The 15442-nt window shown below is 47.0% G+C and overlaps 1 protein-coding gene across 6 annotated transcripts in view; it reads right to left on the bottom strand.

The window, feature by feature from the left end:
* Window positions 1–15442, bottom strand: part of RBFOX3 (RNA binding fox-1 homolog 3) — a 3087537-nt gene that overhangs the window by 359096 nt on the left and 2712999 nt on the right. Inside the window, exon 1 of one of the 6 annotated variants that reach the window (XM_069655209.1) lies at window positions 3138–3159. The exons of the other annotated variants lie outside the window; for them this stretch is intronic. The gene's annotated coding sequence lies outside the window, so the exon portion shown is untranslated. Of the gene's footprint in view, window positions 1–3137; window positions 3160–15442 lie in introns of those variants that run through there. 6 annotated transcript variants of the gene reach the window in all.

The raw sequence follows: 15442 nt of genomic DNA, 5'->3' as shown, positions 1-15442 counted from the left end.
TCTCAGCCAGGAAGGTCACCAGGTCTACCCATTCAGCATGCAGAGTGAAGGTACCTGTGTCGAGGAAGCGGGCCCTTCGAAGCCAGAAAGGTCACCAGGTCTACCCATTCAGCATGCAGAGTGCAAGGTACCCGTGTTGAGGCAGTGGGCCCTTCTTAGCCAGGAAGGTCACCAGGTCTACCCATTCAGAATGCAGAGTGCAAGGTACCCGTGTCGAGGCAGCAGGCCCTTTTCAGCCAGGAAGGTCGCCAGGTCTACCCATTCAGCATGTAGAGTGCAAGGTACCATGTCGAGGCAGCGGGGCCCTTCTCATCCAGGAAGGTCACCAGGTCATCCATTCAGCATGCAGAGTGCAAGGTAACCATGTCGAGGCAGCAGGCCCTTTTCAGCCAGGAAGGTCGCCAGGTCTACCCATTCAGCATGCAGAGTGCAAGCTACTGGTGTCAAGGCAGCGGGTCCTTCTCAGCTAGGAAGGTCGCCAGGTCTACCCATTCAGCATGCAGAGTGCAAGGTACCCGTGTCGAGGCAGTGGCCCTCCTCAGCCAGGAAGGTCGCCAGGTCACCCATTCAGCATGCAGAGTGCAAGGTACCTGTGTCGAGGCAGCGGCCCCTTTTCATCCAGGAAGGTGACCAGGTCTACTCATTCAGCATGCAGAGTGCAAGGTACCCGTGTCAAGGCAGCGGGGGCCCTCCTCAGCCAGGAAGGTCACCAGGTCTGCAGAGTGCAAGGTACCCGTGTTGAGGCAGCGGGCCCTTCTCAGCTAGGAAGGTCACCAGGTCTACCCATTCAGCATGCAAGGTAAGTGTCAAGGCAACAGGCTGGCCTTGTCCGACAGATGGTTCATCTCCTCTAAACCTGAAGTGACTTTTACCCCACTCCATTGCCACATTCTCCCCACCCCCATCTATACCTTTTCCTCAAGACCTTCTTACTCCATTCCCAAGGCAGACACCCTGGGTGTTCCCTTTGGAAGTGGCATGTAAATCCACTGCTGCAATGGCTCGGTTTAACCCCCTGAACATCTGTAAAACGTGCCCCCATCTCACCTTTCCTGTCAACAAAACACTTGTGGTCACCCCGAAGCTCCGCAGGCTGGACTCCTGTTCCAGTCTCATTGTGGGACGCTTTTTAGATCCTGCTCTCCCTCTCACCAAGCTGCTGAACTTTACTACCCATGAGCTTCAAAACCTTTCAAGATCCTCGACCCTCGACCCCTTCACGTGGGGTGGCTATCCATGCAAACTCATCCCTTACTTAAATTCCTTCTTCCAGGGTTTAAATCACCTTTGGTTTAAAACCCCAATCTATCTCCTGGTACTCACCCCCTCGCAAGCTATCCTCCAAATGTTTCCCCGAATGCAGCCACCCTCATCTCATTGTGCTGTCTCCCAGTCCCACGCATTCACCCTCCTGGCACCCCATCACATTGGCCGCTGTAGCCTCACCCTCCTGGCACCCCATCACATTGGCCGCCGTAGCCTCCGAAAATAAGGTTTAATCAAAAGCAACTAGCTTTAAAATCCCTTTTATGAACCTCATGCTTTTCTAGCTGGGCACTCCATAGACTTATAGCGCTGCCCCCCTGCTCCAGTGACCCCCAGCCACTGGGTTGCATATCTGTACACACCTCTTAATACTGTCATTACTGAAGATGTCTTGTGCTGCCCCCATTCACCGTTTCCAATGCCATTCTACACTAGCGGCTGCTTCAATCTATCCACTGCTGTACCCCGACTGTATAAAGGTAGGCGAAGCACCCAGCAACGGCACGGCTCCGGGCATCCTTATGCCCTTTGATAGAGCACTTTTCATGTTCAATAAATACATGCACATTGTGAGCTAGGCCTGGGTGTGTGGTGTAAGAGCCGTGGGAGTAGAAGAGTGATTCACTTAAACAATAATAATTATTCACATGTATATGGCGCTACATACACTCAGGCATCTAAGCGCTGATTATTATCATCCACTGTGTGTGGTGCTCATTTATCGACCACGGAAAGATGAAAGGCTGAGTTTGCCTCTGCAGAGACTCGACTCTGCACCGGCAGGCTCTGCACGATGTGAAAGCGAGCGCTCTACTCGCTGTGCTATCTGACCGGCTAGAGTTGGCGGAGGTGGGGAAGTATAAGGAGGAATGGCCACAGCAGAGTCTCCCGGAAGGTTGCACTGTGTGGTGCCCTGGATTCCTGACGATGACCCCCGCTTGCAGGGGTGCCATGTCATGCACTACCCTGAAGGGTCTATGCGCAGAGGGGCCGATACTGCATGTCTAAGATTTCCCAGAGGCAAAGCGTATCCTTTGAATGGTGGCAGCATGTGATAACCATGAGACATATCCACAGGTTATGAACATATTATTAATGTATGCATTAAGCTGTGTATTGATTGGCTGGAGATAGAGCATTCCAATCGAAATACACACCTGATAAAATGATAATGCAATCCACATTCAATCATTTACAATTCACAAACAACTTTTTGCAATCCATATCCTGACTGGTCCTGAGCACTACCATTCCAAACACAAGTTAAGGGACTGCAAAGCGGTTAACCCACAAATTTCCACCAGCAATCCCTTCAAGGTCGCCTGCACTGTCACACACAGCATTACTACACTATGGTGGCCAAGTGGCACAGCGAGGAGAGCGCTCGCTTTGACATCCGTGCAGAGCCTGCTAACGCAGGTTCGACTCCCGGCAGGGCCAAACTCAGCCTTTCATTCCTCTGAGGTCGAGATAAATGAGCACCACACACCGTGGGTAATAATAAGCAGCGCTCAGATACCTGAGGGTTCCTAGCAGTGGAGCACCAATTGAAACCACTGAATATACGTTTGTGCTCTGAGGCCGAATCTATGATTTTATGATCACCACACAATTACAATTCCCCTAATGTGCCTAGAGTGTTCGGCCATCTCCTTCCACAAAGGATTGGGATTTCTAAGTTAAGAATATCTTTACCACATGACACGAGTACAATGAAGCTCGACAAACCAATATGTTGGGGTGGAATAATGTTGTTTAATTTTAAACTAATTAGGTACCACCGACCAGACAGATAAGAGGTGTATCGGCCACTTTTACTCCCTAAAAATAGGCAAATTCTCAGCAAAAATACATGTAGGGAGTACAAGTACCTGTTTTCCCTTACGCAGCTCTCTGGATATGTTTGGACCAGTAGTGCACATAGGACTGCAAGAAGAAAACTAGTGTCATTACTGCTTGATCCGAAGAAGTGAACATGTATCTTTCATTGTGTATGAATAAGTAGTAAGTGCAAAGAAATAATTATTGCAAAAACATTTCCATTTTCCAGATAAAACACATTTTTACTCCCTTGTAAAATACTCCCGTTAGGAATTGGACATGTTTACTCCCCAAACATTATTTTACTCTGAACTTTTAAAAATAGGGAGTAAAATGCTCCGACTTAAAAAAGTTATCTGGAGCACGGGTACCCCACAGGCACCTTACAATGATATTAGCTAGTGAGTTTTGAGATTTGATACAGTGGTACAGTGTGGGCTCCAGAGGGAAGCCAGATGGTGGAAGAAGGCGGTTTAGCCACATCAACCGGATGTAGAGTAGGGGGTGGGATCAATTTAGCAGTGTGCTGAGATGGGGAATGGGTTGGGGCAGCATCATGGTCTACGGCAGCAGACCAGGGTATGAAGCAATTGTAATCGTAGGATTCTGCTCTAAGCGTTACATTTGCCCTTTGACCAAAACCACCACAGGTAATTCCTCTACCACTGTCCAAGTAACTCAGCTGCCTCCTATTGGTTGCGAGTCACTACTGACAGGGGATTCCCCTACAGCCGCTTTCACTCTGGGGGCTTTGAGGCGTAGGGTTTTCAGCACCGGAAAGGAGATGTTTAGCGGAACCTGCTGCAATAAAGATGGATGGTGAGCCTCAAGGGCCAACACAGTCCCTGAAGTGCAAGATTGTCTCCCTCCCTGAGCAGATTTTTGGGACATCTCCAACAAGATTACCACCTCTCTAGGACAGGGCAAGGTGTAAGCATATATATATTTGGTGAAAAAACATTGTTAAAGGGACGTTATGGTTAAGTTGCACTAAATAAAAAACCTATCAAATTCGGTGAAAAACTTTGGTGAAAGGGATGTTATGGTTACAAGTAAACCCAAAAAACCCCGGAAATTCACCAGTTATGGTAGGCTAAGCAACCATAACTCACGCCACCATCATGCACTGCTACCACTAACAACTAGGACATCAAATATGACATTACAAATGTCATTGATGACATCACTGATGACATCACATTTGAAATACATTTTGATGAAAAGTCCCTACAAGGGATTGTATTTACAATGTTGGTAACAAGATGTCAGGGGTGATCGGGAGACCCCTCATGAAGTACTTAATGTCTTAAAAAATGTACCCATCTAAACAAGACCTTACATTAGAGTGATGCTGTTTATAAAGGAACATAATAATGCATACACATAGGCAATGGGTGCAGCATGCAACATTGAAGGACAGTATTTTTTATCTGTTAATATTGGCCAGAAAAATAACAAATGCAAACCTATCAAAATCTTGACTAATGTTAAACTTGGAATTAATAGCTAGCAATAGAAGACTTCTTACACACGTACACACTTTTGTTATGGCCATGCCCTCAAGAATCTGGCCTCTGGCCACAACCATCACAATATAATTAAACCATAGAACAGGTATGTACAATACACCTTCAAATAACAAGTCTCACACAGAACCCACCCGATATCCAACTAATGTTCGCAGACACTAAAATTGATGGCGGACTCGACGGCACCTTCAAAACCCTTTTTCACCTATAAAAACCACTTCACATCAACTTTATTCCACTCCCCCACACTTTCCAGGCCCTCGTTCGGCCACCAAGTAACCCCAAATATGTTTTCAAGACTGTTTGTTCACCACGTTGTCTGCGGCGACGTCTGCGGACTCGGTGGCACATGCACAACCTTGTTTCACCTATAAAAACAGCTCCATATCAATTTTATTCCACTGCGACACCTTTTCCAGTCCCTCTTTTACCCACCAAATAACTCCAAATGTGTTTTACAGACTTTCTTTTGACCATGCTGTCTGCGGTTAGTGGCGAATGTCTGGGGATTCAACATGGCGACTGTTTCAAAATATCTGACGCAGCTCACATTTTTTCACCATCCAATAAGCGGCCATGTACTATGTCATCACGTCGCCCCCTGATTGGCACAGATGTGTACGCGGACCCCAAATCATGAAGTGAGTCCACAGACCGAACCCAGATATGACAAATATTTTGCTTACTTTTTGGACATTTTTAAAATAAACGACTGGACGTATTTACACCAAATTTACAAAAGCACATGTTTGGGACCAAGCTGCCGCTCCTGCCGTGGTTTGGGCTGTAGGTGTGAGCACATTTTATTTTCCATGTCATCTTTGATGTTATGGGTGTTAGTGTTAGCATTGCACAGTGGTGGCACAAGTTATGGTTTCTTAGCTTACCATAACTGGCGAATTTCAAGGGTTTTTCGGTTTTACTTGTAATGAAAACGTTCCCTTAAAAAGGGTTTTTCACTGAATTTCATAGGTTTTTATTATTGCAACTTAACCATAATGTCCCTCTAACAAAGTCATAAGCCATCCAAAAACTGTTTTACAACGGTCCTGTAATGCAGAAATATGTTCGTTAACATCACAGAAATGCCCCTGAACATCTGATGAAAAAACACCAGATTTTTGTCTTTTTATGGCCGTATACCATCCCATCCTCATCACACCTCACCTCCCCAGAGATAGTTTCATTAGTTTGACAAGTGCAATGTTGTGTTTTTCAATATGTTTTAACTGCGATGTCCGCGGACTACGTGTGCTGTTCGCGAATCCAACATGAGATCCTTTTTAGAAGTTTTGACACACCTCACTTTTTTTATTCACCAGTGACTAAGCACGTATGATGTCCACGAACATCACACTGCTCTCTGATTGGTCCAGAAGACGTCCACAGACTCTGAATCAGGAAATTAGTCTGTGGACCAGGCCCAGATATCACTTTTTTTTTAACTTTGTTTTTGGCCTTTAAAAAGAAAACTACTGATGGATTTGCACAAAATTTACAAAAGGACATTTTAGGGACCAAGCTGCCTCTTGTGGCACCATTTTGCTAAAAATCCATCCAGCGGTTTGGGCTGTAGACATGAGAAAACTTTTTTTTCCATCGCGTCTATGAGGTTTTCCACAAATGTTGGGGGTCCCCCTATAACTTTTCTCCCACCGGACGAAACCGCACAAAACTTCGAAACATCATTCTGAGTGGGCCATATCATGGGTCATATCATTTTTTTGTGTGGTGAGGATTTGTCCGGGGAGGGGGGGCAAAGATATAAGCCGCCCAAAAGTGCTCTATGAGTTGAGAAACATAATCATAACTACTGGCCCGCTACCACAGGCCCTGTAATATATATATATATATATAGATATACACATGCCTTGAGGCCTTCAAGTGCCTCAGATAGCATAATGAGTGAATGGCTTTTTGTTAGTACCATGGAGGCAAGAACTGAGTGTCGGCTACTCACCATCACTCATAAATGTCTGGCAGGACAATACCCAGCCTATACAACGGTTAGACTCAACCAAAAAAAGGAAACAGGGATTCTTAGATCGAAAGATCCAAAAACTCTTAGAAGTACCAAGAGCTAATCTGGCTATGGTTAGAAAGAGCACTTTCTGGGTGGCAGCACCCAGAAGATGGAATACTAGCTCAGAAGTTGCATGCCCCTGACAGTTTTAAGAAAAAACTTAAAGCCCACCTATTTAGATAACATATGTGGCAGTATAACCGGCACCCTCTAGGCCCTGTGTCTTTGTTTCTTTTGGCCATAACCACTTCCCAGGGACTCTAGTTCTCGGCACCCGTATGCCACCGAGCCACCTTGGTAGCACCTAACAAATAAACAAAGTAAAGTAAAGTACCAGTTAAGGTTTCTGGCGACACCAACTTCTCTCGGATTGGTGAATTCTTGTTCCGTCACCACCGGGGCACGGCATATTGCGGGGCAGATCCAAGGTGTCAATTAAGGCTATTATACAGGATCTGTAAGATCATGTTGTGCACCCACCTTGCTTCTACGCCTTCAGCAAAGTAGAAATGGCATAGGCTGGTAAGTTCCTGTTTGGTCACCCAGTATGGTGGGACCATTCGGCAAACAAGAGCAGATTTATTAAGTGATGCAAACTGAAAGTGCGGTAGGGCCAGGAGATGGAGGGAGGTGGAATGGGGAAAGCTAGACACATTCAGTAAAGGGGCATTTACCCCAGAAATGCTAAAGCCCCCGTACACCCATTTAGGTGGTCATCCTTTTGGTGTTAGGTGAAAACAGGGGCACTCTTCTAACTGGGGCTTTAACCCTGTTAATGTGACCCTCTACTTTGAACAATAATGGCAGGCTCGGCCCACTTGTAACCCAATACAATGAACAGGGTCTTACTTTGCCTATGAGTCCAATTAATTCTGAGGCTAACTTTTTGTGTGTGCGTGTGCTACGTTTAAACTGACACTGATGGTGGCGGGGGACAGCGACAGTGACAATGACTCCCTCCACAATAAAATCAAATCTCTTTTTGTCAACAATCAAGGAGGGAAGGTAAGCAGCTCTCGCTCTCCTCGATAAACGAGAAGGCAAGATCCTTTGCCAGCACCGAAATCCTGTGTTTCCTCCTACCCCGGGCAGGGGGCGCTGCCGCACACAGGCTAACAAAGACGGGGCTGTTACCATAGTAAAATCCCAGTGCAGTGCTCACTCAGTGACGGGTGGAGCTGTCATTTCTAGGCCTCATCGCCACTTCCGTCAACAAATAGCCCACTCCAGATATTCCACTCTGTGTGTACCAGGCGTGGAAGTGGCAGAGCAGGGAGGGCCATACAAGGTCCACAGCCTGATCCTGGGAAACCAACTCTACTGTGCCAGGATAACGCAGACAAGAAGCAATCCGAACCGTGACTACACTTTCAACCAGAGGAATTGGAGTAATTAGGCTTAGCCTCGGTATCCCAAAACACCATTGGCAGAAGATAAAGTGCGAGGCGCGCGCCCCACTCTCGCTGCAAACAGAGCGCCCTGCAGCCACCCACACCTCAATCAGCGGGCCTTTGAAGAGGGGCCAGGTTTCCTTCAGGTTGCAGCAAAGCGGTTTAGGGCGTTTGAAAGGAAGTACAGAGGAAGCAGCGAGCGGGAAAACGAACAGGCTGCAGATAAGATGCGCCCATCGGAGGCACAGTGCTGTCAGGTCAGGGCTTCAGGGAATGAATAAAGGGACAGCAGGCAGCCATAATATTACTCAGAGATATTGTGTAGTTAGGGGGCGATTTTTTCTTGGAGTTTTCATAATGACTGTTGAGGTCCAATGGGGGGCCTGATCAGGAGTAGTGTGTCATCATCAGGGTGCAATAACGTGGGCATTTCTCCAGGGACTGGGTACGGTGGCAAGGATTGTGCCCTAACTCCGGTGGCAATTCTGCTCCATAAACAGTAAAGGGAAGGGGAGCCAACACATACCTGTATTTTAACGCTGGGTTGGGGACAGTTCTCCTTGAAATTCTCTGGCCTCTATCCAGCTGCTGGTGCACAACCAGCGCTTTAAGTGGGCCGGGGCCTGCCGGGGCTCGTCCCCGTCAGGCTCCGAAATCTCGTTTTGAGGCTGAGCCCTGCCGGGGCCCACTAATCTCCCCTGGCAGCACCCCAGGCCACTACACGAAAAGGCTTTTTTTCTAAACACCTGAAGCTCTCGCTCGTGTGCGAGAGCTTCTGGCTTCAGAAAAAAATGCCTTTCAGGCATAATGGTGGCGCCGCACCTGCGAGACTTTCCTTTAAGCAAGAGATGCCCCTGGGCCGACGCCACCATTATGGAGAGAAACGTGAGACTGCTGGAAGAAGAGGCCTTGTTTTCTAAATTCTGAAACGGCCTCACCTTCCAGCAGCCTCTCCCTTTTAGCCTTAATGGTGACGCTGCCCCTCCCCAGCTGGCGAGGGGCAGCACCGCCATTAAGGCTGAATAGGAGAGGTGCTGTCCCCTGCCAGGCAAGCCTATAGAAAATAAATGCAGAGATCAGCACCCTCTGCCCCAGGGGGAGAGGGTGCTGATCTCTGCAAAAGGCTGCCTGGCAGGGGAGCCAGTAGCCCATTGAGTCGGGGCTCGTCAAAGGGGCGTGGCCTAACGGGCCAGCAGGTGACACCCCTGTCGTTAGGCCACATCCCCCCTGATGAGCTCCGGCTCATTTAGCAGGGCCACTTAAGGCACTGTGAACAACTGTTGGACAAGACCACACAGACTAAGACGAATACGAACCCACGACTACATACTCAACCCGAGAAGATGGAGTAATGAGGCTCAAGCCTCGGTATCCAAAAATTATCGCTGATGGATAAAAATCTATCAGGGAGAAGAAGAACAAGCGTTGTTAGATCAGAGATGGGTGGCCCGCTGGACTAGCCCACAAGTCCAACATAAGCCGGAGCTTGGCAGGGTGCAGCTGCAGTGACATCAGCGAACCCCAGGAACAGGGGGCCCCGCATACTTCAGCAGTTAACAATGCCAGAGTCAAGCAGCGCGGGGCGCAGGTAAGTCGTGCTCGTGGAGGACCGCACCTCATTATCACTGGTCCCTTCAGGTACCTGGCGCAGGATGCTCCCCTCCAGGATCAAAGGTCATTCCTCTGCAGTTCCCGGGCTGGGCGTTTGCACAGGTTTTATGTAGCAGCAGGAGTCAGGCGCCCTTCCACCCCGACTCATTCCTCGAAAAAAGGGGGGCCACGAAGCCTGGCCATCCATCCGGCAACGCTCTCGCTGACACATTCTTTGAACAGTAGGCTTTAAATTGTATTACATGTATTATGGTAAACGAAAGCTTTCATACATTACAAAATATGCAGTAGATCAATAGTTCAGTAAATAAGGATCAGATCGCTACATTACCACATTACACGGAAGTCAAAGCACCACATTGTTCTGCACCCCGCACCACATTTTGACAGCGTCCACAATGTATGCTGAATTACTGCTTGTCATTAAGTCCTGCCATGCTCTTGGCCGTAGTTCACTGTCCTTCAAATAATACTTCCCAAAATACTTGCTTCTCCGATATATCAGCCTCATGCCCTGTAATAAGAGATGGTTTGCGGCCCTAGGGCACCCTCAACCCTACATAGTCTACATATGCCCTTCATTTTGCCTCACACTAGGGCAAGGACATGTCACTGCATGTGGTAGAGTTTGCCCAGGCACGGTGGCCAATGGCAAGTAGTCTTGTGCCTGGGCATTAGTTTCTAAATCTACCAAGTTCTCTTCATAATCTAGCTCTAATGATGGAGGCTGCAACCAGGCCTTAATCTCCTGGATTGGACCCGCAGTTAGGTTGCTATCCATCCTAGATCCTATGGGAATGTTTCATAATGATGGTAGCAGTCTCCTCTGCCTTCCGGTTAAAGGCCTGGTCGATATCATACAGCAGCGTATGGCAGCCCCCGCTCGGTCCCATGGCCCTTTATCCTTTAGCAGGCCTTTGGATTAAGCAATGTGGCGGCTCTGATTTACAGGGTGGGCTACCTTGGACCATATCCCTTCCGCCCATTCCAGACCTGCCATTGCACAGAGCGGAGATGGAATGAACCCAACGCAGTTCACCTGTTACATTCTCGCTTTTCACCAAGTTGTCTCCCTCAGAGTCAGTGACCAGCATTTTTTGGGTACCTCGATGCCGTGCCCTCCTGCTTAATAGCACCATGTCTAGATTCATCTGCCGTTTTATAAGACTTGAGACAGATTTTAAATCTCTGTTTGCATTTTCTAATTAGTTCACTATTGAGGAACTGACAAGTAATTCATCTCGAGTAATGAGTTTCAAATAAGGTGATGATGACAGAGGCAAATGGGTGGGCTGTGAGATAGCTTGGCTAGTAACTAAACTTCGGCTCACTTTCTTCTATGGAATGCACGCTGTGTAATAAGGTGATACTGACTATGGCTGTCCCGAATAGCATATTTAGTATTCGGCCGAATACCGAATAGTTTGTCAACTATCCGGCCGAAGCCGAATATGAAGCCAAATAGTTGCTTTATTTAATAAATCATGCTCCAAACTTGAAAAAACACACTTATTTTTTTAAAAAGCATAATTTTAAATGCATTCTATGCTTTTATTTCTCTTCATTGTAATCAATGCAGCATCTTTATTTATATAACAGCCAGAATAAAAGCAGATTTAACCAAAATGATGGGACCAAATGTACAGAATGCTGGTGCATAATCAAAACCGTGCCATTCCAAGTAGAAAGCTTCACAAATGCTAAAGGACTAGGTTGAACAAAATAGATATTGCAATTTGCAACAATCTGTCACACAATGGCCCAATTTGATAATCCAACATAAATTCCTCTGAAAGTCCTGTCAGGTGGGTGCATATTACTCTGCCTGACATAACCAAGCCTTGCTAATCTCCAATACCTATTGTGAATTCTTAATGTTTCCCCATGGCCATGGCCCATAAGAACAAATGCTGCTCACTTTTCACTTATCCTCGCCAATACACAAACATATGCACCTTATCATTCCTGATAAAATATTAGATAATGTTAAACTCAGGGCTCAAGGCCTTAAAAAATAAAAGGAGAGACTATGACGTACGCAATGGGAAGTAACATGACAGGAACTGAATGTATCCTAAAGAGAAATATGCACATTGGGCCTCATTATAAGGCTAGCGCTCACGGATTGAAGGGGGCCGGTTCATTCCGGGAGCGCCGATTACAAGCTTCCCATCGCGGGACCCGGAACGCACGCCTGGTAAAACCAGGCGTGCTTTCCGGGTCCCGCGAGGTGAAGAGGGAGGCAATAACGGGCCAGATGTAATCTGCTCGTTTTTACCTCCCACCCCATTCCCATTGAGCCCTATGGGGGCTCAATGGGAATGGGGATGGGTTCCTGCAAGGAGGAATTACCGGGTCCTCCTATGTCGGAGTAACCCGGTAAGTCCCCATTGCAGGAACCCGGTAATGGAGCCCTGAATGGAGGCAGCCATGGAGCTAACAGCTCCATGGCTCCCGCCTTTCTCGTAATGAGGCCCATTGTCTTTTCCAACCGGAGAAAATGCACATCGCATATAAACATTCGCCAAAAGAAAAGATTTTCCTGTATTGTTGCTGTCTAAGGATAAAAGGTGAGCAACCTTTATGTCTACAAATCTGTAACAAAACATTCCCTAAAGAGCAGATTACAATATAAGACATTTGACAGCTGTGTGATAGCAAGTTGTCTGGTCTTGTGGCTAAGTGTCTGGTCTAAGTCTGTTCAGTTTTGCAAACTGAATTCTATATTTGCCTTTCTGAGTTCTTGTTGTATTGTATTCAAATAAGAATGACAAAGTATTCGGCAACAGCTGAATAGCAAGAAACTATTCGGCCGGAACCAAATAGCTTTTTTTCAGCCAGAATTCAGCCGAATACTTACTCGAAGCCGAAGTTCGGTGCACCCCTAATACTGACGGAGGCAAATGGGTCGGCTGTAAAATAGCTTGGCTAGCAAACAACTGCAGCTCACTTTCTTCTATGGAATGCACGCTGTGTAATAAGGTGATACTGACCGAGGCAAATGGGTCGGCTGTAAGTTAGCTTGGCTAGCAATGAAACTGCAGCTCACTTTCTTCTACGGAATGCACGCTGTGTAAGGTAATACTGACAGAGGCTAATGGGTCAGCTGTAAGATAGATTGGCTAGCAATGAAACCGCGGCTCCCTTTCTTCTACGGAATGCACGCTGTGTAATAAGGTGATACTGACAGAGGCAAATGGGTGGGCTGTAAGATAGCTTGGCTAGCAATGAAACTGCGGCTCACTTTCTTCTACGGAATGCACGCTGTGTAATAAGGTGATACTGACGGAGGCAAATGGGTAGGCTGTAAGATAGCTTTGCTAGCAATGAAACTTCGGCTCACTTTCTTCTACGGAATGCACGCTGTGTAATAAGGTGATACTGACGGAGGCAAATGGGTGGGCTGTAAGATAGCTTGGCTAGCAATGAAACTTCAGCTCACTTTCTTCTACGGAATGCACGCTGTGTAATAAGGTGATACTGACGGAGGCAAATAGGTGGGCTTTAAGATAGCTTGGCTAGCAATGAAACTGCAGCTCACTTTCTTCTACGGAATGCACGCTGTGTAATAAGTTGATACTGACGGAGGCAAATGGGTCGGCTGTAAGATAGCTTGGCTAGCAATTAAAGTGCGGCTCACTTTCTTCTATTGAATGCACGCAGTGTGAATATTTGTATTTAGGTTTATATGGCACAAACCTAGCAAGGAAGCTGAATGGGTAATTTGAGGTAATAGGAGCTTGGGTATCCCATAATAAAGGGACAGTACATTTTTAGGAGCAGTAGGTCGTAAGTGAAATGTGTTGACTGAACAGCAGGGTACTGAGTTCCTCTATACATTGCAGGAGCATTGGAGCTGTCCTGATTGGGACGAGGGTGGTATTTTCGCTGTGTTGCAACTAACCAACGATCAACGACCTTAGGGAGATAAGCCTGCCATTCTGTCCATGTTACCAAAATTGGGCAAGGAGGTTTATAATTGACTTGGGTTTCCAATCTGCTCGAAGACTCTTCTGGTGTACTAGAGGTGTGGGCTGATAAATGGTTTAGGATCCGGTATTCCTCCATGGGCCACTCGTGCTCGGGAAGTTGATTCGTCACACTGAGATATAGCAAGAGAAGACTGGTTCTCTAGTTTTCCCTTTGCTTACCTCTTTAGTGACGAGCTGGCAATGGTCTGTCTCGTAGAGGAGCACTTCCGATCTGAGCCCATGAGTTTCGTGGCTAGGTGTCTTGTGTTCGGGCAGTTTAGAAGAGTATCCTGGCTGGCATGGGAAGCCAGTGTAATTCTTTTAGGAAGGGGACATGAGGTCACATTTCTTAGTTTCCGTGCATACAGCCCTGTGTTAGAAGGTCCAAAAGGCAGAGGTCTTCAAACTGTGGGGCGCAGCCACATACCCGGGGGAGGGAACGCGAGACTCCAGCCTGAAATTTAAAATAAATAAATACATTTTTTTTTTAAACAGAGGATTTTGGTAGGGGCGGCTCACAGGGTCGGACTGGAGCATAAAACTCTCGGGCACCAATGAAAAAGTGGCCCACAGTTGTAAATGACAATTCATTCCTTCATTTCTTTAGTGGCAGACTGTTTGAATAGTACCCAAGGGGGTGTTTTTTTGTCAAAATGTAAGCACATTGTGATATTGTGATATTCAAAGAATATTTATTCAGCAACAATGATCAAAACTACTAGCTGCATAGTGAAGTAACTCATCAAACTGGCCCACATTGGCCAAAAAAGGGGCACATTTTGACCCAAGAAATGGGCCCACACTAGCTTTTTGTATTTTTGGTTTGGGCATTGCTTATAGACCAGTCTGAGCCTGGTGGCTCAGCCATAATGGGCGAGGGGGCGTTGACCCAGTGGCCTCCTCACCCATTATGGAGACACTGAGCTTTTTCCAGTTGAAGGAGTGCTTCTGAGCTGGCTGAACTGTCAAAGGGAAACTCTGTGTCACTTTGACAGTTCAGTTCTCCAGCCGCATATGCTCACTGAGCCATGCAACACTGGGGGCGTTTTGCTTCACCAGCCTTGCATAGCTCATTGGAAATGCTGGCTGGCGAACTGCAGGCCTGTTTGTGCAAGGGAGAGCTCCTGTGCCTCCTCGCACATACGGACAGAGCAGTCTGGAGCAGGGCATTTCATCACCCGTGTGCATGCCCCTGCATAGATGTGCAGGAACCAGGAAGCTCTTGTTTCCCGATTCCTGTTCCTGATGCAGGATGTGGAGCGCTGGGGAAGAAACTTCAGGACCAGGACAGAAGGTACGTTTATGTTCATTTATTTTTTACTTAAATATGTGTATGGATGCGTGTATGCTTGTGTTATGAGTGAGTGTATGGTGTTGGGTGCTTGTGTGAATGATAGAGTGATTGCTCTGTGAATGTGTGTCTGTGTGTGTGTATTTGTTTTGGTCCATTGAGCTGATTTTGGTGAGACGGGAATAGGGGGTGGAGGGAGGAGGCTTGTACAGCACAGGCATTTTAAAAATACCTGTGAGGAATTCGACCATCCGCACAGGAGGAGTGCGCTCGCCTGGGCTTTTTTTGTTTGTTTAAAAGAATGAATGATGGGGCCATTCCCACGCACATTTTCCACGTTCACCGCACAGCTGAAAAATAGTTATGTCCTCTGGGACAGCTTACCAGAGTCACCCGCCCCTGTCATGTGTAGCTGGCACATGACAGCCGTGGGTACATCAAAAGCCTTTGGCCATGGGCAGCATGATTAGAATTTCAAGACCCCATGGATTTGCATCTACATTGTCAAACATTGCTGGTGGTGGTGAATACTGAAGAAT

This window comes from Ambystoma mexicanum, chromosome 3q (assembly GCF_040938575.1).
Source record: "Ambystoma mexicanum isolate Mex_15411 chromosome 3q, UKY_AmexF1_1, whole genome shotgun sequence".
Classification (NCBI taxonomy): Eukaryota; Metazoa; Chordata; class Amphibia; order Caudata; family Ambystomatidae; genus Ambystoma; species Ambystoma mexicanum.
Note: the sequence above shows the minus strand (reverse complement) of the source record. Positions and strands in the feature narration are given on the sequence as shown.